Source organism: Rattus norvegicus, chromosome 9 (genome assembly GCF_036323735.1).
Source record: "Rattus norvegicus strain BN/NHsdMcwi chromosome 9, GRCr8, whole genome shotgun sequence".
Taxonomy (NCBI): Eukaryota; Metazoa; Chordata; class Mammalia; order Rodentia; family Muridae; genus Rattus; species Rattus norvegicus.
The window spans coordinates 21,201,566-21,229,009 of NC_086027.1; the positions used below are offsets into that span (position 1 = coordinate 21,201,566).

Genomic DNA, 27,444 nt, shown 5'->3' on the forward strand with positions numbered 1-27,444 from the left:
GTGGCTACGTGATCAACATCAAATCAGGAAGTGGCCTGAGATAGACCATAGTTCATAAAACCACCAAGCAGAGGAGGCAGGGGCGGGAAGACGGCTTGGTGGGTAAAGGTGTCTGCCACATAAACCCGGCACCTTGAGCTTGATTCCCTAGAGACCATGTAACGGTGGAGTGGAGTCCAAAGAGTTGACCTCTGACCTTGTGCTCTTGCTATAGCACTTCCGTCACCCCATGCACACACGGAATGGAGGTGAATGGATGTTGGCCATCCTTCCCTCCCACCCCCGGGACCGTGGTTATGGGCAGTCAGACCACCCTTCACCTAAGGCTCCATAAGGGAACAGACCATAGCGGGAGGCTCCAGCACTCCTGTGGCACAGCACAGAACAGGGCACAAGGAGTATGCATGGAGACTGGGGATATCTCGGGCTCACTTCAAGAACCCAAGGCTGTTACCCACTGCAAGCAATGGCTAGCCATGTGCTACGTCTTCCCTCTGATCATTTCATTTTCTTTGAGAAAAGATGTCACTCTGTAGACCAGCCCGGCCTGAAACACCATCTGTAGCCCAGGCTGCCCTCAAGCTCAAAGTGATCCTCCTGCATCAGCTTCCCGAGTGTTGGGATTATATGTGTGAACCACCATGTTCAGCTATTGGGTTTTGAAACGGCATCTCACTATGTTCCACAAGCAGGCCCCTAATGTGAAGTGATCTTCATGCTTCTGCCACCAAATGGCTAAGTCCACAAGAGTGGTCATGCCCAGATTAGTTTGTTCATTTGTTTGCCTGCCTGCCTGCCTGCCTGCCTGCCTGTCTGTCTGTCTGTCTGTCTGTCTGTCTATCACCTATCAATCTACCATCTATTTATGAATCTATTACCTATCACCTACCTATCTATCATTTATTGTCTATTTATCATCTATGCCTATGTATCTGTCATCTATCTACTATGTGTGTATCTATCTTCTATCATCTATTATCTATCAATCATCTATCTATCTATCTATCTATCTATCTATCTATCTATCTATCTACCTACCTACCTACCTACGTATCAGAGGCTGTAATCAGTAGTGAGGCTAGGATTCATTCACACCCGATTCCCACCTCCACTTGCATCCCATAAACCAGCTCTGTCCACTTCAAAGCACCATTGAACAAAAGTGCTGGCTACAAAGTGTTCTGGTCTTACAGTGGCATCCCAATGAGAATTGCTCTTGTTAATTCTCCTGCCAACTCACCACAGCCTAGAGTCACCAGAGGAGAGACCCTCTAGCCAAGAACCACCTACATCAGATTGGCCTGGAATCGTGTCTGTGGGAAATTATCTTGATCATTCATTGACGTAGGAGGGTCCAACCCACTGTGGGTGGCACCATTCCCTAGGCTGTTGTTCCAGGGTTGTATAAGAAAGCTACATTGCTATGCCTGGTGTATGAGTGAGCCAGTGAGCAGTGTTCCAGCTTCAAGCTCCTGATTGAATTCTTGCCTTGATTTTCCTTAATGGTGGACTGTAACCTGTAAGCTGAAATAAACCTTCTTATCCCCTAAATTGCTTTCGGTCAGAGAGCTTTGTCAAGTGCTTACAATGACATCCAGGCCCAGGGTTACAAGCTCTCCATGCTTCATCCCAGTTCTGGAACAGCTCTGTCTGCTGTCCATAGGAGACAAGATGGCAAAGCTGACAAAAAATGCTGCAGCTGGGTCACACTTAGCTCTTTCTCCTGCCCCACAGCCATCTCACATCCAACCCAGGTGCTCCACAGCTGTCTTCCACCCAACCCAGGTGTTCCTCAGCTGTCCTCCACCTAACCTAGGTGCTCCTCAGCTGTCCTCCACCTAACCCAGGTGCTCCTCAGCTGTTTTCCACCAAACCTAGGTGCACCTCAGCTGTCTTCCACCCAACCCAGGTGCTCCTCAGCTGTCCTCCACCCAACCCAGGTGCTACTCAGCTGTCCTCCATCCAACCTAGGTGTTCCTCAGCTATCTTCTACCCAACCCAGGTGCTCCTCAGCTGTCCTTCACCCAACCCAGGTGCACCTCAGCTGTCTTTCACTGAACCCAGGTGGTCCTCAGCTGTCCTCCACAGAGGGACCAGTGGGAAACGGAAAGAGTCATACCAGAAAGGATGGGATATTTGGGGAAGAATCCACAGGGGAAAGGGGCAAACATGAGGAGAGCAAGTGGGGGTCTAACAAAGAAGCACTGGGCACCTGAATTTGGGGTCCAGAAGACCTTGACAGGATGGGAACAAAGCAAGAAGGTTTGCTGGTGACCACTGAAGAATCAGGCCACCAAAGATGCAGAACCCACTTCCTGTGTCATGAGAGATAACAGTGAGATCAAACACATTTCACCAAGCCATCCCGCTACTTAAAGCATCCAGACACAAACTGATATTCTTTGTGAATATCATGGTCCAACTTGGTCACTGGCGGTCTTGGGGACAGAGAAGGTGGGGAAGAGAGACTGGAGTGGGACATAATCCTCTCTAGTCCTCCCAGACTAGGCTGCCATAGTTGCCCCTCTGGGCCTTGGTTCACTCTTCTGTATTCTGTATTCTGAATTCTGTTCACTCAAAAGTATTCTTATGGTATGTGGGGGACGAGATAGAACAGCAGATCCTCCGCTTGCCACGCCTCCCATCCAAGGACTAACCAGGCCTGCCCCTGCTTAGCTTCTGAGATGAGACAAGATCAGGTGCGTTTCGGTGTCTCTACTCAATATTTCTAGTTGAGACAATGAAGGGACACATGCCATTGACTCCAGTAGAGGCAGCAGGTATGTCGGTGAGTTCAAGGCTAGTCAACACAACACGATGAGACCCTGTCTCAAACAACAACTTCCCTGGAACACTCAGTGCCAGAGGCCTGAGTGCAATGATTTCAACAGAAGAAAGCCACCTTTCAAAACAAAACAAGATAAAGCGCCCCCACTGTGGTCTCTAACCTTGGTTGTTAAACTGACAGGGTTTAGAAAGACAAACCCCTGCGCTGTATGTGAGGGATTACATAGACTATGCTAATTGATTGGGGGAACCCAGTCTAAATGTGCATGTTAAAGTGTAAACGTGGGCGGCATCCTCCTGTGGGCTGAAGTCCTTCCTGGCCATCAGCACTCAACCCTCTGCTTTCTGACTTTCGGTTATTGTACCCATTTGCTTTAAGCTCGTGGACTGTGTCTTCCACCATGATGGACTTTTCAAACCGAGAGCCTCAGTGAACCCTTCCATCCGGTACCTGCTTTTGTGAGGTATTTTGTTATGAGCACAAGAAGCGTAATTGATAATACAAACCAGCAAAAAACCCTGAAATCTTTAAACACACATATACAAAATCCCAAGAGTCGTCACAGACCAACCTCACCAATCAGGGAGATGAGAAATGATTCTAGATTTGAGAAAGAGTAATCCTGAAGTCTGAGAAAAGAAGGGGAACAGACACGAGAGAAAATCTGTATCAAAACTATAAAAGGGTGTCTGATTTTAGGGGAAAAATAGGGTCAAGGAAAAACATTAGAGAATGATAGTATGCAAGTTGGGAGAGGTGGCAATCAGTGATTCTGTATTTTTGGGAGGGGAAACATTGATTAATTTTAGACTTTAATGTAGCTGTTAAAATATCCAGAGCAACCACTGAAAAGGGGCACCGAATAAACAGACTCTAATTGAGACGGAGAGCGGAACTGAGGTGGAAACCATTGCAGAGTACAGAACAGAAAAGTCACAACCATACCCACAGGGCACAAGTGATCGCAATTCGTCAATAAGCCATGCAATAATTTTTTTCCTAATGGTTTTTTTTAAGAGTCAGAGTGTCAACCAGTATCTCAGGCAAGCCTTGAACTCAGAACCCTCTGGACTCGGCTTCCTCGGCGGTAGGGTGACAGGACTGTGCTAACCTACTCAACACGATAGACACGGACCAAAGAGTGGTGCTTCGAAATACAGTAAAGAGGGCGTCATGGCGAGGAGGAGCAACTGGCCAACTCCGTGAGAAATTTTAACACGTTTTCCTCTCTCTTTTCGGGAGCTTGAAGAAGTGCCGGGATTGGCCCTGGAGCTTGATGGCTGTGAGACAAGAGAACTCTACTGGGCCACGTCCCGGCTCACATCTCTCCCAGCGTCTAACAGATTCACCACACAGAACCAGGAAAGGATACAGTTCAGATGATGTGAGCGTATGAAGGACCACCTTGCCTCGTGTGCTGGTGTACACCTTTCGTCCCAGCACTCAGGAGGCAGAGGCTGAAGAATATTTAAGAGTTCAAGGCCAGCCTGGTCTAAACGGTGAGTTCTAGGTTACATAGAGAGACCCTGTGTCAAACCCAAGCAGGCAAACACAGCCCAACCCAAAAGTCCACCTCACTGTATTCATCATGCAGACAAAACTAAATGAGGCAATTAAAGGATGAATACTATTCCACAGGCTTATAGAACATTTCAGAAAAGCCGAAGAGATGAAATAGAAAGGATATTCCACAAGAATAGTTCGCTACACATGGCAAACTCTCTCAGAGAGTCTGCAACCCATCTACTTGTTTAAGAATAGAGTCAGCCGTGGCTAACCTAGGTGCGATGGTTTGTATATGCTTGGCTCAGGGAGTGGCACTATTAGGAAGTGTGGCCCTGTTGGCGTAGCTGTGTCACTGTGGGTGTGGGCTTTAAGACCCTCACCCTAGCTGCCTGGAAGCCAGTATTCTGCTAGCAGCCTTCAGATGAAGATGTAGAACTCTAGTTCCTCCTGCACCATGCCTGCCTGGATGCTGCCATGCTCCTGCCTCAATGATAATGGACTGAACTTCCAGCCCCAACTAAATGTTGTCATTTATAAGACTTGTCTTGGTCATAGTGTCTGTCCACAGCAGTAAAACCCTAACTAAGATGCTAGGTCCATCTGTCTTTCTCCCTACCCCTCTCTTTTTCACCTTCTCTTCCTCCTTACTCTTTTTCTCTGAGACAGGTTCACACTAGATATCTGTGACTGGCCTGGACACTACCTGTCTCTTCTCCCAGGAGCTAAAACCAAAGGCTGTACTGTATCACCATGTGGGCCACAGCCAGTCTTTCTTATCTTGAATAGAGCGCAGGCAGCGTCAGTCTCGGTGAGTGAGGAACGAAAGACTCTTTAAGAATGGTACAAGTTGATGAAGCCAAGGAACAGGGCAGACCCTGGAACTAGTGAAGTCCTTTCCAATATAGAGAGGACAAAGCTGAGTGAGTGATGCCAGTGTCTAGGAATGACTTATGCACTCCCCACACCCCCACCACCTAAGATAGTACCATGAGGTACTTCTCCAAATGCAGAGACTGAGGGGAGCCTGGAAGGCGAGTGAGGGACCAACAGTAGAAATTACAAAGAAGCAGAATCGGTCCCAGTGTTAAGAAGGATTTTCCACCAAGTGTCTGTGACAGCCAATCCTCACCGTCAACTTGACGGGACTTAGGATTGCTATGGAAACAGACTTCTGGTTCTCTGAGGTTATCTGAGAGGCTTTAACTGAGGAATCATGACCCACTGTGAACATGGGTGATAGGATCCCGTGGGCTGGGGTCTCAGGATAAATCTTCAGAGGACCAAGAGCTGAACGCCTATGCTGAACCCTCTCTGCTTCCTGACTTTAGACACAGTATGCCCAGCAACATCTGCCAGCCAGGTCTCCGCCACCATGAAGGGCCACTTGTAAAGCCAAAGGGACCCCTCCCTCCCTCTGGAATTCTCTGTCAAGCATTTTTGCCACAACAGGAAAGTAACTGACGTTCTCTCCAACGCCATTTCTGATCTAAGGTTCCTTTGACCTCTGTGAGGGATACGGGTCTGTCTAGCATTCGCTGAGGATCCCAGAACACAGGCAAAATTTTAGCAATTCCGTTTTATCCCAGAGATAGTTTGTGAAGGTTTATTTATTTTTACTTGAGGTGTACGAGCGCTTGCCTGCATGGTCGTTTGTGCATCGTGTTCATGCCACGCTGAAGGAGACCAAAGGAGGGGTCTGGGTTTTCTGGAACTGGAGTAACAGACTGCTGGGGGCCACTGTGAGGTGCTCAAAACCTAACCTGAGCTCTTTTCGAGAATATCTGACGTTCTCATGGCTGTCATCCTCCAGTCCCATGAGAGAGTCACTCACCCAAATCCCCTAAGAGACCCCAGCACAGTCCTGGGTTCTGGATACCTGAGTCTTTTTCTGCCCTGGCCTGGCCATTCAGTTCCCCAAAATGAGTACAACTCGCCTTGTTAGGACAACACACTTCCCGTGTGTGTGTGTGTGTGTGTGTGTGTGTGTGTGTGTATGAACATGAGAGCCCCTGTGTGGTAGCGGTGTGTGCACGTGGCATGTATATGGTCAGATGACAACCTTGGGTGTCATTTGTCAGATGTCTTTCACCTTTTGTCTTTCACCGGGCTGGAATTTCCCCTAGTGTGCCAAACTAGTACCGGAATAAGCCCCAGGAATCTGCTGTCTCCAAGCTCCAACTATCCATTGCTGGGACTCTGGGAGTACACCACTGTACCTGGCCTTTAACTTAGGTATTCCAACAAGTGTGTTACCAAGCCTCTCTCCAGTCCCAACACAAGTGTTTTTGTTGGTTAGTTTGCTTTTAAGCCAGGTTTTTACTGTGTGTAGTCTTGGCCAGCCTGGAACTTACTATGTAGACCAGGCTAGCTTTGAACTCATAAAGACCTACCTGCCTCTCAGGAGCTGGGCCTGGCTGGGCATGAGTTTTTTAAGTGCCCAGCACCTCCTGTTCTTCCAGCACATCCATGAGGACCCAAAACAGCACATGCAATTTGTTTAAGTGAAGCATCTTCTTTGAAGTGGTTTCCTTGAAGTAAGCAAGCAAGCAAGCTCACCTTGACCTTGGCAGCGGGCTGTGTCGGGGTCCTGGCTCTGGGGGCTCCTCCTGCAGCTGGTCAGTCATGCTGCTCACATGCTGCTGGCCAGGTGGGAAGAAGAGACCTGGGTCTGAGGGAACAAGAGATGGGAGGTCACTCTCTCATCACTTACGCCTAGATCACTATTACCTGGTGGAGCTCACTGCCCGAAAGCACAAAGAGTTCTGAAACTTTGTTTGCCTCCCTTATGCACTGGGGGAGTCAGTGGGCAGGCGCATGCTCGACAGACCTTCCCCAGCTGTCCAATGTGTCCCGAAGGACCCCAAGGAAGAGACTGCTAAGGTGACTTAGATGAGGGCCCCCAAAATAGAGAGAGATTTAAAAGGGAGATGTGGTACTACAGCACAGTACTTCTCCAACTGCCTGTGCTTAGCTACAGGCACTGTGACATAGTACTTCTCCAACTGAATATGCAACGATAGGTACTATGACATAGTATTTCTCCAACTATCTATGTCTAGCTATAGATACTGTGACACAGCACTTCTCCAACTGTCTGTACAACTAAAGGTACTGTGACATAGTACTTCTCCAACTATATATGCAACTACAGGTAATGTGACACAGTCCTCCAATTGCCTGTGCCTAGCTACAGGCACCGTGACACAGTACTTCTCCAACTGTATATGCAACTACAGGTACTATGACACAGTCTTCCAACTGCCTGTGCCTAGCTACAGGCACTGTGACACAGTACTTCTGCTACAGGCACTGTGACACAGTACTTCTCCAACTGTATATGCAACTACAGGTACTATGACACAGTCTTCCAACTGCCTGTGCCTAGCTACAGGCACTGTGACACAGTACTTCTCCAATTGTATATGCAAGTATAGGTACTGTGACATAGTACTTCTCCAACCGCATGCCTAGTTACAGGTACTGAGACACAGTACTTCTCCAATTGTATATGCAAGTATAGGTACTGTGACATAGTACTTCTCCAACCGCATGCCTAGTTACAGGTACTGAGACACAGTACTTCTCCAATTGTATATGCAAGTATAGGTACTGTGACATAGTACTTCTCCAACCGCATGCCTAGTTACAGGTACTGAGACACAGTACTTCTCCAATTGTCTGTACAGTTACAGGTACTGTGATACAGTACTTCTGAAAGCCATTTGTAACAAAGGTCTGGTTTCTTTTGCATCTTAATTTCTAAGCAATTGACAGATGCTGTTTGGATGTCTAAGACGAATTAACTGCTAGAGAAATCGAAAGATACCAGAGTTGAAGCTTTTTGAGCTGCTTCTTGTCCAGTGGATGTGATGGTTCCTAGGTGTCTACTCTCAGTTTCAAGGCTTCCTTCATGGTCTGAGAAAGGGACACTGTACTGGTGCAGTCCCATTCCTGGAGCACCACTGGGGAGCATGTCTGCACAGACTCTTATGCCCCAGGGTTTCACCTTCCTAGGATCTTGGTTCAGAGGAGTTGGAGGGGTTAGAAATAAAATGTGGCTTCAGAGTCACCCCCTGGACTACTGAAAGTTAGTTCGAAGGGTCTCTCTCCAGAAAGAGGAACCAAAACATGAACTTTGGCAAAGTGGCTCTCTCTGTGTGGAGAGAGGTCCCGTCACTCACGTGCCACAGTCTGCCTGGGACTCCCAGTGGCACCTTCCCCTTTCCAATCTGGGCTCAAGATGCCTCTCTGAACGAGAGCAAAGAGACCTCAATTAACACGAATGGAAAATATCTCTATGAGGGCCACAGTGTTCGCTCCATGGAATGCTATAAAAATTGCACCTCCCGCACCTGTATGTGTGAGTGAGTGTGGAGGCACAAGGCTCCAGCTGGGAGTCTGCCGTGACTCCTCCCCACTGGACGGGGTTCTCAGTTGAACTCAGAGCTCGCCATTATGGCTGTGGCAGGGACCCCATCCCTGTACTGGGATTACAAGTACACCCTGTAATTGCCACACCCTCCCAGCGTTTTTTTGTTTTTTTGTTTTTTTTTTGTGAGTTCTGGGATTCTAACTGACCAAGCCCTTCTCACCCATATGAACTGTCAAGAGAAAGTGCTCAGAGCTCCAGCTGCTTCAGAAGCAGCTGGCCCTGAAGAAGAAAATTTCATCTTGCAAAAGCTTGTTTTCTTTCTAATGCAAACACACACTCCCCTATTCCCCGCTTTTAACTTGGAGTTGGCTGCTCATGAAATTCTATCGAGAGGGCTGGACGTAAACATTCCTATGACAACGGAAGTTTCCTGAAGCAGCGCCTGTGCTGTTCCAGAGACGGTACCCCATTAGCCCTGAACAGCGGCAGAGAGAGGATTCTGGGGGAGAGGTGTTTGTGTACAGAAAGTGACTAAAGCTATAGGCAACAGAACAGAGGACCTCATGGGATCCAAGCGATGACAGGGGTGGGATAGAAGGGAAAGACTGAGCTCTGGGGAGCTGGGAGTCTCGTCGCAGCCCTTGCCCTAAGATGAGCTCTTCACAGAGAGGCATAAATGGCCAGTTACAGGCAGGGGAGACTTGATTTAATGCCTGCAGCTCAAGCAAGAGGCTTTTAGTTTGATTCCTCGGAACCCATGAGAAAGGAAGGCAGAGTCTGTGCTCAGTGCTGGGTCAGCCATCTAGCAGTGTCTGTCACCTTCCAATTCAGCAAGAGGTCATGTCTCAAAAATAATGTTAAAGAGTGATGGAAGAAAGACACTGTGACATTGGCACACGCGTGTACACACACACACACACACACACACACACACACACACCAAAATCTTACACACTCCTGGACCACTACAGAGGTCACTAGGAAACCAAGGCCTGGTGATTTGCCCAAGTTTACAAAACTGAATGGCTAAGTCCTGGCATGGCGCACCCAGCCCTTCCTCTGCCCACTGCCAGCACTCCTCCTGGGTCAGAAACTGGACTGAACTGCTCCCCATGTGACTGTCAAAGAATCTCTGGAAGGAAGTGTGTCTCTCCAAGGACTCATGGCCAACAGCAGGCTGCCAACAAGCCAGAGCCCCTGCCTCTCCACGCTTGTCCTCTGCCTGAGCCTCTGTGTCCCTCCTGTACAACAAAGGTGACAAATGTTGTTTCTCCACCACATGGCTGTTAGGGAGGAATGAAGGGTGAAGTTAAAAATGTTTTCTTTTCCTATTTGCACTGATTGGTATGTTTGCATGTGCTGAGTATGTGTCTCTCTGTGTATGTCTGTGTATCTGTCTCTGTGTATGTGTGTCTGTATAGGATGGCACTTTTGTGAAGGCGAGAAGACATCTTTTGGGAGTTGGCTCTCTCCTTCTACTGTGAGGGTCCTGGGCTGTCAGGCCCGGAGGCTATCTTTTGCGCTGTCTTGCTTGCCCCAAGATTGAGGCTTAAGGGAACCACAGTGTTATACAGAAATGAACCCTTATGAATGGGCTCCTGGAAGCCCAAGTCAGAAAGGCTGCTCCCTTCAGCCAGATGGCAGCTGAAATGGAAGGAACAGGCAGGGTTGGGGGTCTGCCTCGGAAGGGAGGGACACGGGACTCCCAGACAGGAAGCTGGACCAAATGAAGTGTGAGGAATTCTCTCCTTGCCACCCACAGTAAGCTAGAAAATTGGCCCAGATGGGAAAAAGAGAAAGAAGGGTGGACTGGGGGAGGAAGAAAAAAAGAGAAAGAATGGAAAAAGAGGAGGGGGAAGAGAAGGAGAAGGAAGAGGAGAAAGAAGAGGATGAAAAGGAGGAAGAGGAGGAAGAAGAAGAAAAGAGGAAGGGGAGGAAGAAGAGGAGGAGGAGGAAGAAGAGAAGGAAGAGGAAGAGAAGGAGGAAGAAAAGCAGAAGGAGGAAGAAGAGGAGAAGGAGGAAGATGAAGGCAGCATTAGCCATGGGCAGGGCTCTGAGAATAAGTAGAAGGGGAAAGGGATTGGCTAAGCACCGATTCAAAGCTGTCAGTCCTTTGGGCTGCAGATGCAATGTGGCTGACCTTTCATGTTCAAGCCGCCATGACTTTGCATGCCATGATGCCCGCATCCCTGAACTGGAGTCCCACAGAATGTTTCTTCCTGCCTTTGTTGAGATGCTACTCCATACCCAAGACAGCAGCCATTCTGTCAAATGAGTCCCCTCTGTGGAGATGGTGGAAGGATACTGTCCGTCCGTCCTTCCTTCCCTCCCTCCTTCCTTCCTTCATCTGCTCATGTCCAAACGCTAACACATGGCAGACCTTGAGTATATCACATTAAGAAAATAAATCGAATGCAAGAAACACTCAGAACACTAAGTCGAGAGAAACGGAAGGCAGCTCGGTGTCGCCCAGGGCTGGGGACAGGATGAGAGTGACTGTTTTACCTGGTATGGAGTTTCCTTTGGGAGGGATGACAGTGCCTAGCCTGTACTGAGGTAAGGGCGTACAACGTGCAGACATACTGAACATGAGACAGGGTTTCGTGTAGCCCAGGCCCCTGACTCACAGCAAAGTATAAGCCTGAACTTCTGATTTTTCTCTCCATGTCCGCTGGATGCTGGAAGTCCAAGCGGGTGCCATCATACCTGGTTTATGTGGTTGGTGCTGGGATGAAACCCAGGGTCTTACACATGCTAGGTAAGGGCTCTACCCACTGAGCCACGTCCTCAACTCCCGGCTTATACTCTTAATATGGCCAGCAGTTAATTCAATGTTATATAAAGTTCAGGAAACTGCATGACGCATCTCAGCTCACTGTGAGTCTGGCTGGTTAGCTCTGTGAGGCCGGGGGGGGGGGGGGGTGTCTCTAGGCTTCTTAAAGAGCTGAGCAACATTGGTCTTCAGGCGTAGCCTAGGAGCTGTCACTGATTGCTTTTCTTTAGAATGGCTGCCACTGGTTAGGAGCTGACGGGATGGCAGGCGCTGGGTGTGGTGCTTTCAAAGAGCCCAACTCAGAATCCCTGAAGGGCAGGACGACCTCCGCTCTGTTTTGCAGTCGAGGAGCCTCAGTTTCAGAGAGGCCACATTAACAACACCTACGAGTGACTCTTACAGAGCATAATCTCCAGTGCCTGCCACCGTGTGGTTTAAGAGGCTCTTCCAGGTGGCAGAGGTGGCATTTCTGGGGTGCCTTGGCTCCACGTCCCTAATCTGAAGTGCTTCAAAATCTGGATCACCACAGGGGGAAAAGTCTATAGCGTCAGCCAGCACGGCAGCTCACACCCGTCTTCCCAGCATTGGGAAGGCTGAGGCAGGAGGCTCCTCGTGAGTTTATGACCATTCCAGCTACAGAGTGAGCGCTTCTTTGGAAAAACGGAAGGAAGGGAGTGCTGCACTGTAACATCGCTCCATGAACATAACCTTTAAAACCGCTTGGAATTATGGGTCAATGAGGTGGCTCAGCAGAAGCCGGCCACACAAGCTTGATGGATTAGCACAATTGCCAGAGGCCATGATAGAAGAGAAAACCGGTTCCCTAGAGCTGTACTCTGACCTCGACGGTGGCATGTGTGCACACAGACACACACGCATGATAGTCATCGACGAAATAAAAACGTCTTAAAACGTGACCCAAAGTGACCTTTAACTCGTATGTGTAACAGACATAGAAAGCAAATTAGTATTTTTGCGTATACTCAGGTCCTCAGGAAGTGCCATTAATAAAGGCAGATATATTTCAAAATCTGGAGTCAGAAGCACTTTAGGCTCCAGACACTTCGGATGAGGACTCCTCAGCTCAGATGTGAATGAGCTCCTCACATGAAGGACTTGGCCCGTCTTACTCAAAGCCAGGTCCTCAGACGGGAGTTTCAGGGTTCCCAGGGGCTCAGTGCTCACCCCGGGGCTGGAGTCAGACTCTGCTGTCTCCACACGATTCCTGGCTGCGCTGGGTTGTGAGGACTAATGGCTATCCCTGGGATCACAATTAAATTAATTACTTCAATTAAAATAAAATCACTAAAACAGGAGCCGGAGAGACGGCTCAGTAGCTAGGAGTGTGTACCGCTCTTGAAGAGGACCCGAGTTAGGTTCCCAATATCCATGGTGGACGTTCATAACCACCGGAGCTCCCTGTCCCAGGGGATCTCAGGGCCCCCGGGCATCTGCCTTCACATGCACATGCCTACACACATGTGTATAATTAAAAATAACACACAGTCTGCCTGCAGCCATGGTGTAAGGAAAGGGGGATGTTCCAGATTATAACCTGAAGAAGGAGCAGGAAACCTCCGAGGACAAATGTTCTGCCATCAGTGGAAAGTATGGGTACTGGAATCAGATGGCTGACGCCTGGTTGCCATGGGGAGAGACCGTGGGGGAAGCGCTCAGAGTGCCAGGCCCTGACTGGTTACATAGCAGGTCCTGGGACTGTGGAATGAATCCAAACAGTAGAAGTAGGAGCCCAAGGTGGGGAGAAGAATTTTCAGAGCCCCTTCCGGGACCAGAAGTCAAGGCGCTAACACAGTGGCATGGTGGACAATTGAAGCCTGCAACAAGGAGAAGCCGGAATTACAAAAAAACAAAACAAAACAAAACAAAAACAAAACAAAAACAAAAACAAAAACAAAAACAAAAAACCTGTTATGAAGAATTGATTTTATTCAGCATCTTTGCTGAATAAAAATGTACAGAACAGAGAATTTTAAAGTGTGACTTTGAGGTGTGGAAAACTAGCCTTGCTCTATGAATCCTAGATAGAGAATTCTTGGATTTTTTTTTTTTTGAGGAAAAAAACCCCCCATAATATTAAAAAAAAAAAAACTGAAGAAAATCTCAGTTTTTTTTTTAGTTGTATCCGCCATTAAAGACACCTCACAGCCGTAGGAATGGCAGAGGTAAAGCCCGGAGACCTTTCTGACGTCTATGGATAGGGGTTAGGGTGATGCTAAGCACCGGAAATGCCCCGACCAACCCCACAACAGCAAACTAACTTACTTAAAATGTCAACAGAGCCATGTGTCAGACACTCATCCAGGATGAATCAAGAAAACATCAGCAAAAACCAGAAACGGAATAAAATATCAACCCCCCTTCCCTTCACATTCCGAATCCTGAGGTTACTATCGAAACAAACAGACTTTTTTTTTTTTAATTATTATTTTATGTGCGATCAAATGTTACGTGTGTGCTATTGTCTGTGGAGGCCAGAGAGGAGGTCAGATCTCCCGGGAGTCACCATGTGGTGACTCTGTAAGAGGGGTCTGTGAAGCCAGGCAGTGGTGTCATCCAAGGCAGAGGCAGGCAAATCTTTGAGTTCAAGGCCAGCCTGGTCTACAGAGTGAGTTCCAGGACAGCCAGGGCTACACTGAGAAACTCTGTCTTGAGAAAAAGAAAGAAAAGAAAAGTAAAGAAAAGAAAAGGCAAGGCAAGGCAAGACAAGACTCTTTGGGGGGGGGGGGAAACATCTTGCCAGCCCCGTATTGGCATTCTCCCCAAGGCTGTCTGAGAAGAGCCACACGTGTGGGAACACCCCATTATCCTTCCTCCAAGGGTGGCTGGGTAGCAGAAGGGTTGCTTCTCTCAAATCGGCTGCCTGCATCCATGGCTGAAGAGTTGGCTGGGTACTATGTTCAGAAACAGTGAGGGAGCAGTATTTACTACCAGTTGCCAAGATTTTGCAGAGCTCCAGCACCCATGTAAAAGCTGGGGAGGGGTGCCCTGTACTGCTGTAGGTAGGTAGGGTCAATCGGTGGAGGATTGGAAGACCGATCAGCCCAGTCATCTGGGCAAGCACCAGGGCAGTGAGAGACCATGGCTGAGAAACAAGGAGAGGGACTGAAGCGTGACAGTGGGGCTGACCTCTGGTTTACACAGACGCAGACGCAGACGCAGACGCAGACGCAGACACAGACAGACAGACAGACAGACAGACAGACAGACAGACAGACACACACACACACACACACACACACACACAGCCTCCTCCCAGATAAACAACCCACTCTCCACTCCCACAGTAGGCATGATGACCAAAGCAGATAATGACTTCCGATCCAGGCCAGGGAAATCTGGGAACCTGAACGTTCTGGGAACATTCTGGAATGGACAGGGAACTCTCTGCAGTCCATAAGCATGTGGTTCTCTGTCCTTTACACATGTGTGGGGCGTGTCCTTCCCCAGCTTAGCTCTTCCACGAACACCCAGTTTTGGTGTCAGTTGGTGTGTGTGGAAGAAGCTTGGAATGGCAGACGGCTCTCCTGCACGGAGAACACATGGTTGGTGGGGACAGGCGTGGGTGCCACTAATACTCTTGACTAAATGTCTGTTCCACTACTTTTCTTGCCTTTCAACCTGGGTCACCAGACTTCTGGGGATGCAGGCCTTTCTTGACTACCCACACCTTGCCGTGCAGACCCTGGGGCGGTGTCTGCTTCTGTCCTGATGGGCAAGCAGGCAGGACAGGCTCTCCTGAAGGAGAATGCTGCTGAGGAAAACCGCTGGCAGGCGTGAGAGGAAGCAGGGGAAGGGGTCCACCTCACCTCCCCGCAGTGGGCACAAAGAGAGACCAGGGTCAGGAGCTGGTCCCCGACTCCTGCCTTGCAGATCGCCCAGGGCTCAGCCTCTCTCTGGTGCTTCTCAAGGTGCATCTTCCAGATCTCAACTCTGAGTCATCTGGAGCAGAGAGGAGACCTTGTAAAAATAACTGCGGAACGAGGCCCCTCTATTCACAGAGTCACACGATTCACGACACAAAGAACAAAGAGGCAGGGCAGGAAGCAGAGGAGGGAAGACTGTTCCCATCAGGTGTCTTCAAGTGACAGGCAGACAGCTCACTCCTGAACAAGCTGCTCAATCTCGGCTTCCTCTCTCCCCCTCCCCCTTCCTCCAATTCTTTTCTCTCCCAGCTCCCATATTATGTTCTTCCCACTCCCTCCCTTGTTCCTTCTCCCCTTTACTCTCCTGCCACCCCATTTCGTCCCCTCCCCTCTTCCTTGCAACCTTTCCCTCCTCCATTCTTCCCTTTCTGCTTTTCTCCCTCTCCCTCCCCCTCTCTGCTGCCCTCCTCAGTCTTCCCACTCCTCTTGGTGTGAGAAAAACAGGAGAGTCCACCCAACACCTTCCCACTTGTGTCCCTGTCTCCTGTCCCTGGTTGTCCCTGCTGGGGTACACAGGCCTCGCTCTTGTCCTCTCCTGGGCTATCTATCCCAGGGCAGAACGTCTGAAGACTCACAAGCCTCCACTGAGCACTGGGTGTGATCTCTGCCTCTTTAACCACGTGGTGGAAGCCAGCAGAGTTGGCCAGGTCCCCAGTGGCATCTGCCAAGGTCTCTGAAGACCCTGAGGATGCTCGGGGCTTCCCTGAGACACAGTCCTCATGGACCACGGAGGCAGGGGTGAGGAGCTGAGATAGGAGAGGATGCAGAAAGAGGCAAAGGGAAGGGGTGAGGCTGGTGTAAGGGGAGAGGAGTTAAAAGCTCCTGGGGGTAAGGAACATAAAGCACAAAGGTTTGATTCAGCACTCATTAAACGCAGCCCTTCCTGGGGCACCACAATCACAGCGGGCCTGACCTCTTTCGCTAATTAAATATTAACTAAACACTACTTTTAGACAAGCATATGCACATAATAGGAAATTAAAATGTTGACCCGGGCAGGGCAAATACAAATTACAATTAAAGTCAGAACCGCAGCTATGGCCAGTCAAAGGGACTCTGGGCTAATGGGATGCCGGGAGGAGCGTTTACTGAGCATCTTGGTAAACATCTTCCGGCAGTATGCTTTCCTGTAGGTGTATCCAACGGTTATGACACCATGAGGTCACTCTGTCACCCAGAGTTCATGCAGGAGAACTGTGCAATTAGGTTACCAGAAAGTCCTCAAAGTAAGTTCTCACAGTTGAACGATTTAGTCCCAGCACTCAGGAGGTAGATGCAGGTGGATGTCTGTGAGTTTAAGGCTAGACTATTCTACACCGTGACTTCCAGGACAGCCAGGGCTGTGTAAACAGACTCTGTCCCAAAACAAAACCAACAAACAACACTCCAACCCTCCTCAATTAAAAACATTTAAATTTTAGTGTGTGTGTGTGTGTGTGTGTGTGTGTGTGTGTGCCTGTGTGTGTGTGCGCCTGTGTGCGTGTGTGTGTGCGTGCCTTTGTATGCCTGTGTGTATGCATGTGTGTGTGTAGGCCTGTGTGTGTGTGTGCCTGTGTGTGCCTTTGTGTGTCTATGTGTATGTGTGCCTGTGTGTGTGTGCCTTTGTATGCCTGTGTGTGCATGTGTGTGTGCCTGTGTGTGTGTGCACCTGTGTATGCCTGTATGTGTGTGTGCGCCTGTGTGTGCCTGTGTGTGTGTGCACCTGTGTATGCCTGTATGTGTGTGTGCGCCTGTGTGTACCTGTGTGTACCTGTGTGTGTGTGCGTCTGTGTGTGCTGGAGCATGTGTGTACTTATATGCTCTCTTTAGCCATGTGTGCCACAGTTAATGTGTGGACGTCAGAGGACAGCCAGCGGGGTCCAGTTCTTTCCCAGTCGTGAGGCAGTTGGGGAGTCTCCGGCTTGGTAGCCAGTGCTTTTACCCACTGAGTTATCTTGCCAGCCTTGGAAATTCCATTATAACAGATAAAAATGAAATAACACAACAATTTTTTCCCCTAGAGTATCATGGGAGAGACTGGTTGCAGGATCCTACTTGGGTACCAGAGTTAAGTCCCCGATGTGTTTTCATGTGACCCTCACAGAATTCTGCATCTACTTTAAACCATCCCAGAAGACTTCTAAGACCCGGTCAAATGCTCGCACCCAGGAAAGGGTTGCTGGCTGCATCTCTTATTAGGGAAGGACGTCAAAGCTAAAATCGGTATGTGTTTAGGAAAGACAAATTTATCACAGGTTATTTTGATTCATACTTGGTTTAACTTAGGGTCATAAGGCCAACAGAGACAGGGGGGCATATAATAAAATCACAAAATTATTTTATTATAATTAAGATACATTGTATGTAGGGTAGTTTAGACATTTGGGGGAAGGAGGCATAGAGGGGATTGTCTAGTGCCTCTGAAAATGTGACATTAAAAAACATTTTAAAAAATTTTAATTATGTGCACCTGTATGTAAGTATATGTGTATTCATGTGAGTGTAGGCGCCGCCTAATGGATCCAGAAGAGGTGTCATATCCCAGGAGCTGGAGGGATGGGCAGTTATGAGATTCAACATGATGGTAGAAACCAAACCTGGGTCCTCTGGAAGAGCACCAAGCATAGTTCTTACCCATTCAGCTCTGGAGGTGTGTGTGTGTGTGTGTGTGTGTGTGTGTGTGTGTGTGTGCGCGCGCGCCCCCAAGATGGGGAACTCTCATTGGCAGCAGGCATTTAACAGGTCAGCCCTTCTCAACCCAATTACAAGGCCCATGATGATGACAGAGCCAAGGCTGAGGAGACCAATGCTGGGTCTTGCAGGCTGAGATAATTTGTGGGTTGGGGATAAGGAAGAAAGGTCTTGGGCTCTCAGGACACAGAACCACAGCAGTGCCCAGGAAGCTGTGGGAAGATCTCTCTAGCTAGACAGGAAGACCCTGGCACAGATCCTAGGGAGGTCAAGCACCAGGTGGTCACGGAAGCTGTCTTTTTCAAGCAGACAGATCTAGTAAAGATGCAACACCACAGGTCTGTCTGAGGTTGAGACCGGTGTACAGAAAGCTCAGACCTCAAGAATGAAGAGGAAATTGCTCAGTTGAGGAAGGAAACAAGCCAAGCAGCCAGTGCAAGCTTGCAATGGGGAGAAAGACAGTCTGGGGCTTAACCAGTCAGTCCATAGCCAGCTTGGTAAGATGGAGGCCAATGAGAGACCTAGTCTCAGAAACACAATGGAGAGCCCTCAGGAATGAGAGTGTAAGGGTGTTATCTAGTCTACAAACACACAACTGACATTTAACCAAAACTAATACACCCGCAATCAGACCATCAGAGGAAAACAGCCAAAGCTGAAGAGGTACCACCCACACCTGAAGTATGCAAATGAGGAACCAAAAACTTGAAATATGCAAATGAAGCACCAAGAACCTATAATATGCAAATGAGGCATAAGAACCTGGAGTATGTGAGGAACCAAGAACCTGGAAGATGTACACGAGAAACCAAAAAACCTGAAGTATGCAAATGAGGAATAGGAAACTGGATTATGTAAATGAGGAGTAAGAACCTGGAGTATGCAAATGAGGAATAGGAACCTGGATTATGTAAATGAGGAGTAAGAACCTAGAGTATGCAAATGAGGAATAGGAACCTGGATTATGTAAATGAGGAGTAAGAACCTGGAGTATGCAAATGAGGCATAAGAACCTGGAGTATGTAAGAGAGGAACCAAGAACCTGGAATATGTACATGAGAAACCAAAACCTGGACTATGCAAATGAGGAACCAAGAACCTGGACTATGCAAATGAGGAACCAAGAACCTAGAGTGTGTGAACAAGGAACCAAGAAAAGCCTAGGCAATATGTTTCAGGTTTATTGTAATGGTAGATTTGGTCATCACCAAAGAACCGGGTATTTTCTACTCGCTGTAGTGGCCAGGGGTTCTACAGTAAGTCAACCCAGGCAGCCATGTAGTCAGCTAAGTTCCCAGGTCTAGAGAAGGTCCCTGAAGACCGGCCTGGAACTGACCTCTAGCGTGTCACTCCTCCTTAGCCTATCATTAGTTTTCATTCATTTGAGGTATTGTCTCACGTATCCCAGGCTACCTTCAACGTGGTAAGTAGCCAAGGATGGCCTTGAACGTCTGATCTTCCTGCCTCCCACCTCTGGAGTGCTGATTAGAGATGAGCATGATCACACCCAGTTTAAGCGGTCCTGGGGAGCCCATGGCTTCCTGTACGCTCGGCAACCGCTTTCTCAACTGGGCTACATGCCCAGCTCTTCACTTCAACTTTAATTCATTCTTATTCTCCGAGATTTACTGATGTCATTTTACCTGTATGAATGTTTTGCCTGCATGCATGTATGTACACCCCAAGTGTGCCTGGTGCCATTGACAGTCAGAAGAGAGCATGTGGCCCTGGAAAGTGGAGTTACAGACGCATGTCCTCGTCCTTTTAGATCTTCGTTATCAGTTGGAGAGGTTTTTCCCCTCCAGAGCCAGAGACTAAGCTCTACTGAGGTGAGTGGAGCAGGTTCCCTGAGCTGGCTCAGGCCAGTTCCTGCAACGTGGGCAGGCGCAGGCCATGGCTGCTGCCCAAACATCTGTGCTAGTTTGAGGGGAGGCCCACAGTATCTTAGTCAGGGTTACTACTGCTGAAACACCATGACCAAAAGCGAAACGTTTCTCTGGCCACCACATCCCAAACCACCCAGCCTGTGGGGGAAAGCCAAGGTAGGAACTCAAACAGGGTGGGAACTCGGGGGCAGGAGCTGATGCAGAGGCCACGAAGTGGGTGCTGCTTACTGCCTTGTTCCTTGGGTTTCTCTTGGCTTGTTCTCTCTTCTTTCTACCCCTTGTTTCTCCCTCCCTCCCTCCTTTCCTCCTTCCCTCCATTCTCTTCCTCCTCACCCTCATCGTTTCCTTGTTGTTTTTTGAGATAGGGTTTGTTTGCGTAGCCCTGGCTGTCCTGGAACTTGCTCTGTAGACCAAGTTGGCTTTGAACTCAGAGATCTGCCTGCCTCTGCCTCCCAATTAAAAAATCCTGCCACTGGGATTTATGTGTGTGCTGTCACTGCCAGCACTGCCCCACCTCAGCCTGCTTTCCTATAGACCCCAGGACCATCAATGCAGGGTGGTACCACTCACAATGGGCTTGGCCCTCCCAAATCAACCTCTTATTAAGAAACTGCCCCCCAGGCCTGCCTACATCAAGATCGTAGAGAGGAATTTTTTTTTAATCTGAGTTTCCCTCCTCTCAGATGAGCTCAGTTTGTGTGAAGTTGATTTAAAATTAGCCAGGAGAGTGGGAAAGGGCAGCTCCTCGCAGTGACTTTGCTCTGACAGAATTTCTGAAGTGGTTCTCAGGGCCATGCTTGTGTGCACGGAGGGAGGCAGATACCTTTGGAACCAACTTCCTCCCCAAGAGTTTAAAAGATGGGCTATCCCTCACCTGTAAAACTTGTCTGTTGCAAATGGATTCAAACTAAAAGGAAGTAAAGCCCCTTAAACCCCATCACGAACCTGTCCCTTGGTGAGGAAACTTCCTTCTTTGCTCCCCTTGACTCAGAGACCTGCCTTCCAAGTGCTGAGGTTAAAGACAAGGTTTTACATAGTCCAGGCTGGCCTCAAACCCAGCGTATATCTGAGGGCGGTCTTGAACCTCTGCTCTTCCTGTCTCTCCCAAGTGCCAAGATGGCAGCTGTGCAGTGCCATATCTGATTTTGTAGGTTTTGAGACAGGGTCTCACTCTGTGGCCTGGAAGTTAATACGAATCCCGGTTGATCTCAAACACATGGCGATCCCCCTGCCTGGGACTGCAGGTATACGCCGCCATGCCGGGCATCCTAGTGTAATTTGGATGTCCCGTCTCCCCAACCCCATTTGGCTCTATCAACTTGACACAGCTTAGAAATTGCCCGAGAATGTCCATGGAGGAACTGTTCCAATCTGATGGGCCTACAGGCGTGTCTATGGTAGACCGGCAGCTGGTAAAGTAGGGCCAGCCACTGGGTGACATAGGCAGGCAGCTTTGGACTGTGTAAGTAAGCTAGGTGGGCAGGCACTAGCCAGTCAGCCAGAAGTGTCACCTACAGCTCCCATGGGACTTCTCTGGCTGTGGAGTTGAGTTTGGGGCCAGAGTTATTTCGTATGGAATAGCAAACAGGCCTGCCTACAAGTTCCTGCCTCAACTTCCCTCAGTGGTGACCTGTGACCGGAAAGTGTAAGTGAATTAAATCCTTTCTTCCCCTAAGTTGCTTTGGTCACAGTATTGTCAACGGTGGCAGAATGAAAGTCTGACAATTTTTTTTCTTCATTGTTAGTCATATACCTTAAAAGATCAATAGATAAACCGGGAGTGGTGGCGAACACCTTTATTCCCAGTAGATCTCTGTGACTTTGAGACCAGCCGGGTTTTCAGGGCCAATTCCAGGCAGCCAAGGCTACATGGTAAGATCTTGTCTAAAACGCATAAATACACGTGCATCCATATATCTATCCCTCTACTCACACATACAGACACACATATTATATACATATACACAATACATACATATACACACAAATATGTACTTGAATATACACATATGCAAAACACATATGCACAAACATATACACATGTATACATACACACATGTATGAGCATACACATACGTATACACAAACACATACATGCACCCCACATATACACACATACATACACATACGCACAATACATATACACATGTATACACACATATACATATACACATATATGCACATATACACATATATAATACACTTATACATGTATGTATACACACATACACGCATCTCACAAATACATACATATATAAACATATACACATGTATACACATATGCATACATATACATATATGGTACATATATGCATATGCATAAATATATACACATACACACATAGGTGGCAGAAGCAGAGTGGAAAGCAGCTGGGTTACTAGTAAGTCATCTTACCAAACATGGGCTGTGAAAGGAGATCGCAGTACCAAGAATCTTCCTCAGAAAGGCAATGAAACGGAGGTGCTATAAATAATGAGGTATCAGAGTGGGGCTGTGGCGTGTGACAGCTACACTGTCATCTATCACAACAGGAAGCCAGCAGATCATCTCTAAGCTATGAGGGAAATGAAAACGTATTATCGAGAGCGTGGATGTGAACGACAGAAGGGGTGATGCGAGTTAGAAGCGATTGCCTCCGACGGAGCGGGGCTGGACAGGAACGTACAGCGAACTCCTGACCCCCACACTGCCAAAGACACAGTTCTCCAGAAAGGGAGGCATTCGAATACTACAAAAAGCCCAGAGGACTTTGAACGAAACCGGCTTAAGGAAGGGGCCGAGCAACGGGCCACATACAGTGCGGCACCCACAGACTTGGCAGCGGGAAGCCCTTAGAAACCACAGGCCTGAGAGGCCAGACGGAAGACCCAGAGGCAGGGACGGAGACAGCCACTCACTGCCAGAGGTGACGTGAAGCGCAGACACACCACAGAGTCCGAACTCTGGCTGTTCCCTCCTCCCTAGCTGGTACTCATGCCCATACTGGCCAGACTGCACTGTCCCGTGTTGCAGAGGTCAGTTGGTGCGAGCCACCCCTACCCGGACTTGGGCCTCCTCCAGGCTGTGAATGGTAGATAAAGATGCAGGAGGACTTTGCACTCTTTAGGACCCGGTGAGTCTATGACCCGCCTGAGAGCAGACTAAACAGACACGCATCTGCCCCAGGGTGTGACTATAGCATCAGTACTGAAGGGCTTTAAAAGAGCTAACAAAAGAGATGCCATCTTCCCTCAATCACCCCCATCTCCTACCCCTGCCTCAGACCAGGTCTCATGTAGCACAGGATAGCCTTGAAGGCTAGCCTTGAGCTTCCCATCCTCTTGCCTCTACCCACCAAGTGCCAAGGTTATGGGTTACGGCTGTTCCCCAACTTTCATCAGTAAATATGGATGGTGGCTGCCACGGGTCCACACTGTCTTCTGAGAAGGTGGGGCAAGAATCTCAGCCTTTTGACAATGGGGGAGGCGAGGCAGACCCTAGTAGAGAATCAGCCAACGGGCAATCAAACACCCCCAGCTCAAGCCAGGAAAAACCTCCCGGAGACGCCAGTCAATGCTCAGCCCCCTAAGGCGGAGTAGAATTAGACGGGTGGAAGGCAGCCTGCAGGGCGAGCTGGGAGGTGGGACGAGGCTGCATCGCCAAGAGGAGGCAGTGCCGTGGAAGGGGCTGTGGCACAATGCAGTTGAGCATCCTTTGGGACAGGATGTTGTCAAGGTGTTCTGATGACGTGACGCGTCTGAGGCAGGGTCGTCTTGCAACTCAGAGAGAAGGGAAGACTTAATACGTGCAGGAAGGGAGGGGAAGAGGTGAATGGTGGGACTTGGGCAGCCCCTAACTCATGTTTGAGCTGCCAGGTCACGATCCGTGTGAAGTCCTTCCTGCCACAATCTGCCTATCCACTCTGCTGGGATGATGAGGTCCCAATGAACAGAGCTTGGGACATTTCTCTGCTATTAACACGAGTCCTCTGTATCCAAGGAGGTGACTCACAATGCTTTGTATAGCAGCCCAGGACTGGACCCACAGTGCTTAAAAGTGCTCCTGTCGATGTGTACTGCAGAACAGTAGCTAAATTATAGAATACACTAGGTGCCCACCGATGGAGGAGCAAATAAAGAAAACACTGTGTGCTGGGCTGGAGACGGGGCTTGGCAGCTAAGAGCTGTGCACTGCTCTTGCCGGCAACCCGAGTTCAGTGCCTCACGACTGCCATGAGCCCAGCTGCAGCCTGGTGCCCTCTTCTGGCCTCCATGAGCAACTGCACACACATGCACATACTCTGACACAGACACACTGAAATCTCAAAAAAAAAATGAAAAAAAGCAAAAGAGTGATGTATATATTATATAAAGAATTAAAACATTTTAAAAATTAAAAAATTTCAGCCGTATAAAAGAATGAAGTTGCATCATTTGCAGGAAAAAAGGACAACTGGACAATCTCGGAAAGCAAATCCCGCCAGTCTCAGAAAGACATAACACTGTATGCTTTCTCTCACTGTGGCTCCTAGAAAACGAATAACCAAGCACATATACATGACCCGTGTGAGAGCAGAAGCGTCTGTCTTGAGGGACAAATGGATTTCGGGGTGTGGGGAGAGAGAAGAGGATGGAGGAGCTGGGGGAGAACATGCAGAAAATATAAATCAGTCTTGGATGAAAAGGAGCTTGTGCCACAGAACCATGTACAGCGGACACACATAGTGAGGATTCCGGAAGTAACATTACACTTAGTGGACGGAAGGGGCCACAGAGGCCTGAGGCAGGGCAGGAGCGAAGCAGACAAACTGAAGAGAAACCACAGAATCGGCGGGACCTGCAGGCTGGAAGCTTCCCAGAGCGAGCCGCTTTGATGACTGTCCTTCGTGGAAAGTGGGGGATCATGGGATTGCTGCCCAGCGGCTCTGCAAGCATTCCCCGACGACGTGTGAGGGCATGTTTGGTTGCTAACACATCAAGCAACAAATGAGACACAGGAAACAAGTGAGTGATAGAAACGGGGGCGAAGGAGCCTGAACCCAGGGGCTAAAGCTTCCTCTTAGGTAAGACTTCAGAGACTGGAAAGCCCGTCTCAGGAAGAGGACGCGAGACGAGTCCGTTCCCATGGGGCCCACGCTGCGCATGGCATAGCATCCGCCGGCGTATTTGTCATGAACACTTTTAGGGGAAGAGAAATGACAGAAAGCAAAACAGGACCCGTGCATTGGGTTCCAGATGCTGAATTCGACAGCCGGGCTGGTAGGCGAATAGTGAAGACTTTCTGTCTAAGGGAGCCAGTTATAGACTAGGGGGCTTCAAATGGTCAGCTCTCCCAGCCAAGTAGGATGGCCGAAGGGAAGGTGGGTATCAGGAAGCAGCAGTGGGGCAGGACCTAAGGTGCGACTGGGAAAGGGCAGAACAGATGGGAGGTCACAGCTGCTCATCACTTCCCATCAGAAGCCGCTGCCGTCTTGAATACTATAATTCCACTGGTCGGGTGTAACAGCACAGCATGCCTTGTGTGCACGGGTCAAAGAAAACCGTTCTGGGATTCTAGCCAGAAGACAGGCATGGCAGCATATGCCTGTAGTTCTGGGACTCAGGACTTAACCATCTCAAGACTGCAGCCAGCCTCTGCTACACAGCAAGGTCCTGGCTCTACACGAGCACGTGCGTGTGGGCACACACACACATGCACATGCACACACACTCGCACCATGACAAAAGATTCTAGATAGAATCTCTAACACGTTGAAGAGTCTCTGGATGCTATGGATGCCCAATAAAGATGGTGTGGATGGAGTCTGACAGGCTCGGCCCCACACTTGAAAAGAAAGTGGTGGATAATTCTCTTTCCTCCTTCTGGGCAGGAGGATACTCAGTAACACCCCACATCTGGGCACCCTGTGCATGTCACAAAATGATCTTACTGACAGGGCAGATGCTTTTATCTGCTTTTATTCACAGATGTGGGAATTAACTCATCTACCTGTGTGTGCAACTAGTCCAGGAGAAGGGAGTGGCTGAGCCACCATGGTCTTAGAGATGGTTTTCTGAGGACTAAGTACAAGAAACCATCATTTTCTCATTTCTGTACCGATGTCCTATAATGAAGCCTCGTGACCGCCAATCAAGCTTACTGCAGAGACAGCACCAAGGGACTGTGCTCCCTTCACTAGGGCCTCGGCCTCACTCTGTGCATTAGCAATGCTCTTCCTCCAGCCTGGAGAGGTGGCTCGGCGCTTAAGAGCACCCGCTGCTCTCGCAGAGGGCTTGAATCAGTCCTCACGCCCACTTGGCACAAACATTCATGATTCCAGTTCCAGGGGATCTGATGACCTCTTCTGACCTCAGAGGGCACCAGGTACTCACAAGGTGCACAGACTTACATGCAAGTGAAACACTCAGGCAGCAAACAAATAATAACGTATTATTAAAACAAACAAACAAACAAACAACAAACAAACAAACCCCAAGGCAGTATTCTTCCCAAGGACTTAATACGAGGACCAACTGGATCCACACACGCCAAGTTGCCTGGCATGAACCTGGCATTCTGTAATATTAGCTCCAGTGGCTGTTACTACTGAAGTTCTGACTCCCGTGACCCTCGTGGGTAAAACAACATGAGCCACAATGGCCAACAGAGAAGGTCTTTCTGAGGGTGCAACGGAGAAGACCCAAGTAAAGGAGAGAGAGACTCAACCCAGTCAGGACTGGGGAAGGGCAGAGCAGGTGGGAGCCATCACAAAGGCAACTGCTTAGGGATGAAAGAGCGTGCACCCAGTGTGCCTGCAGGCCAGAAGGGAAGGGCATGCACCCAGTGTGCCTGAAGGCCAGAAGGGCATGCACCCAGTGTGTCTGCAGGCCAGAAGGGAAGGGCATGCACCCAGTGTGCCTGCAGGCCAGAAGGGAAGGGCATGCATTCTGTGAACCTGCACTCAGTAACCAGGTTAGTTCCGGGCCAGTGAGAGATGCTGCCTTACAAAAAGGGTGGGTGATACCTGAGGAATGACACCTGACACCATTTCTTAGCCGATACATACAAGCGTACACATGTTCACCCCCACACAAACACACACACAAAATCCCCGTAGTACAGTTCACATCACATGGTCCTATCATCATCACCACTACCATGACCATCATCTTTCTCCTCCTCCTCTTTATCACCAACATCATTTCGAGGACTGGAGACCAAAATTAGGGCCTCACCCATGCCAGGAAAGACCTCTGCCTCCAAGATGTATTCTCAGTGCTGCAGACACATCTTCAAAACCACTCGCACCTTCTAGGTCTCGGGGAACTGGCTCAGAGAACAAGACTCCGGGTACTCCTGAACCCGGAAGTCCCCCAGCTTCCACTCAGCAAGTGAGGCTGAGGGTGGTTTACCAGCATCCACCCCCACCCCAGGCAGCTCTCACTGGGAAGGCACTCCACAGTAGATAGAGCTCCCATCATGGGGCTGTTACCACAGAGAGTCAGAGCTGAACCAGGTCACATGATCTTTAGACGCCCCAGTCCCA

At 49.1% G+C, this 27,444-nt stretch overlaps 1 protein-coding gene across 21 annotated transcripts in view; it reads right to left on the minus strand.

The window, feature by feature from the left end:
- The window catches only part of Trerf1 (transcriptional regulating factor 1), a 224,059-nt gene that overhangs the window by 69,794 nt on the left and 126,821 nt on the right, over window positions 1-27,444 (minus strand). For all 21 annotated transcript variants that reach the window (XM_039083499.2, XM_063267092.1, XM_063267090.1 and 18 more), the window contains one exon: window positions 6,851-6,962. The gene's annotated coding sequence lies outside the window, so the exon portion shown is untranslated. The remainder of the gene's footprint in view (window positions 1-6,850; window positions 6,963-27,444) is intronic.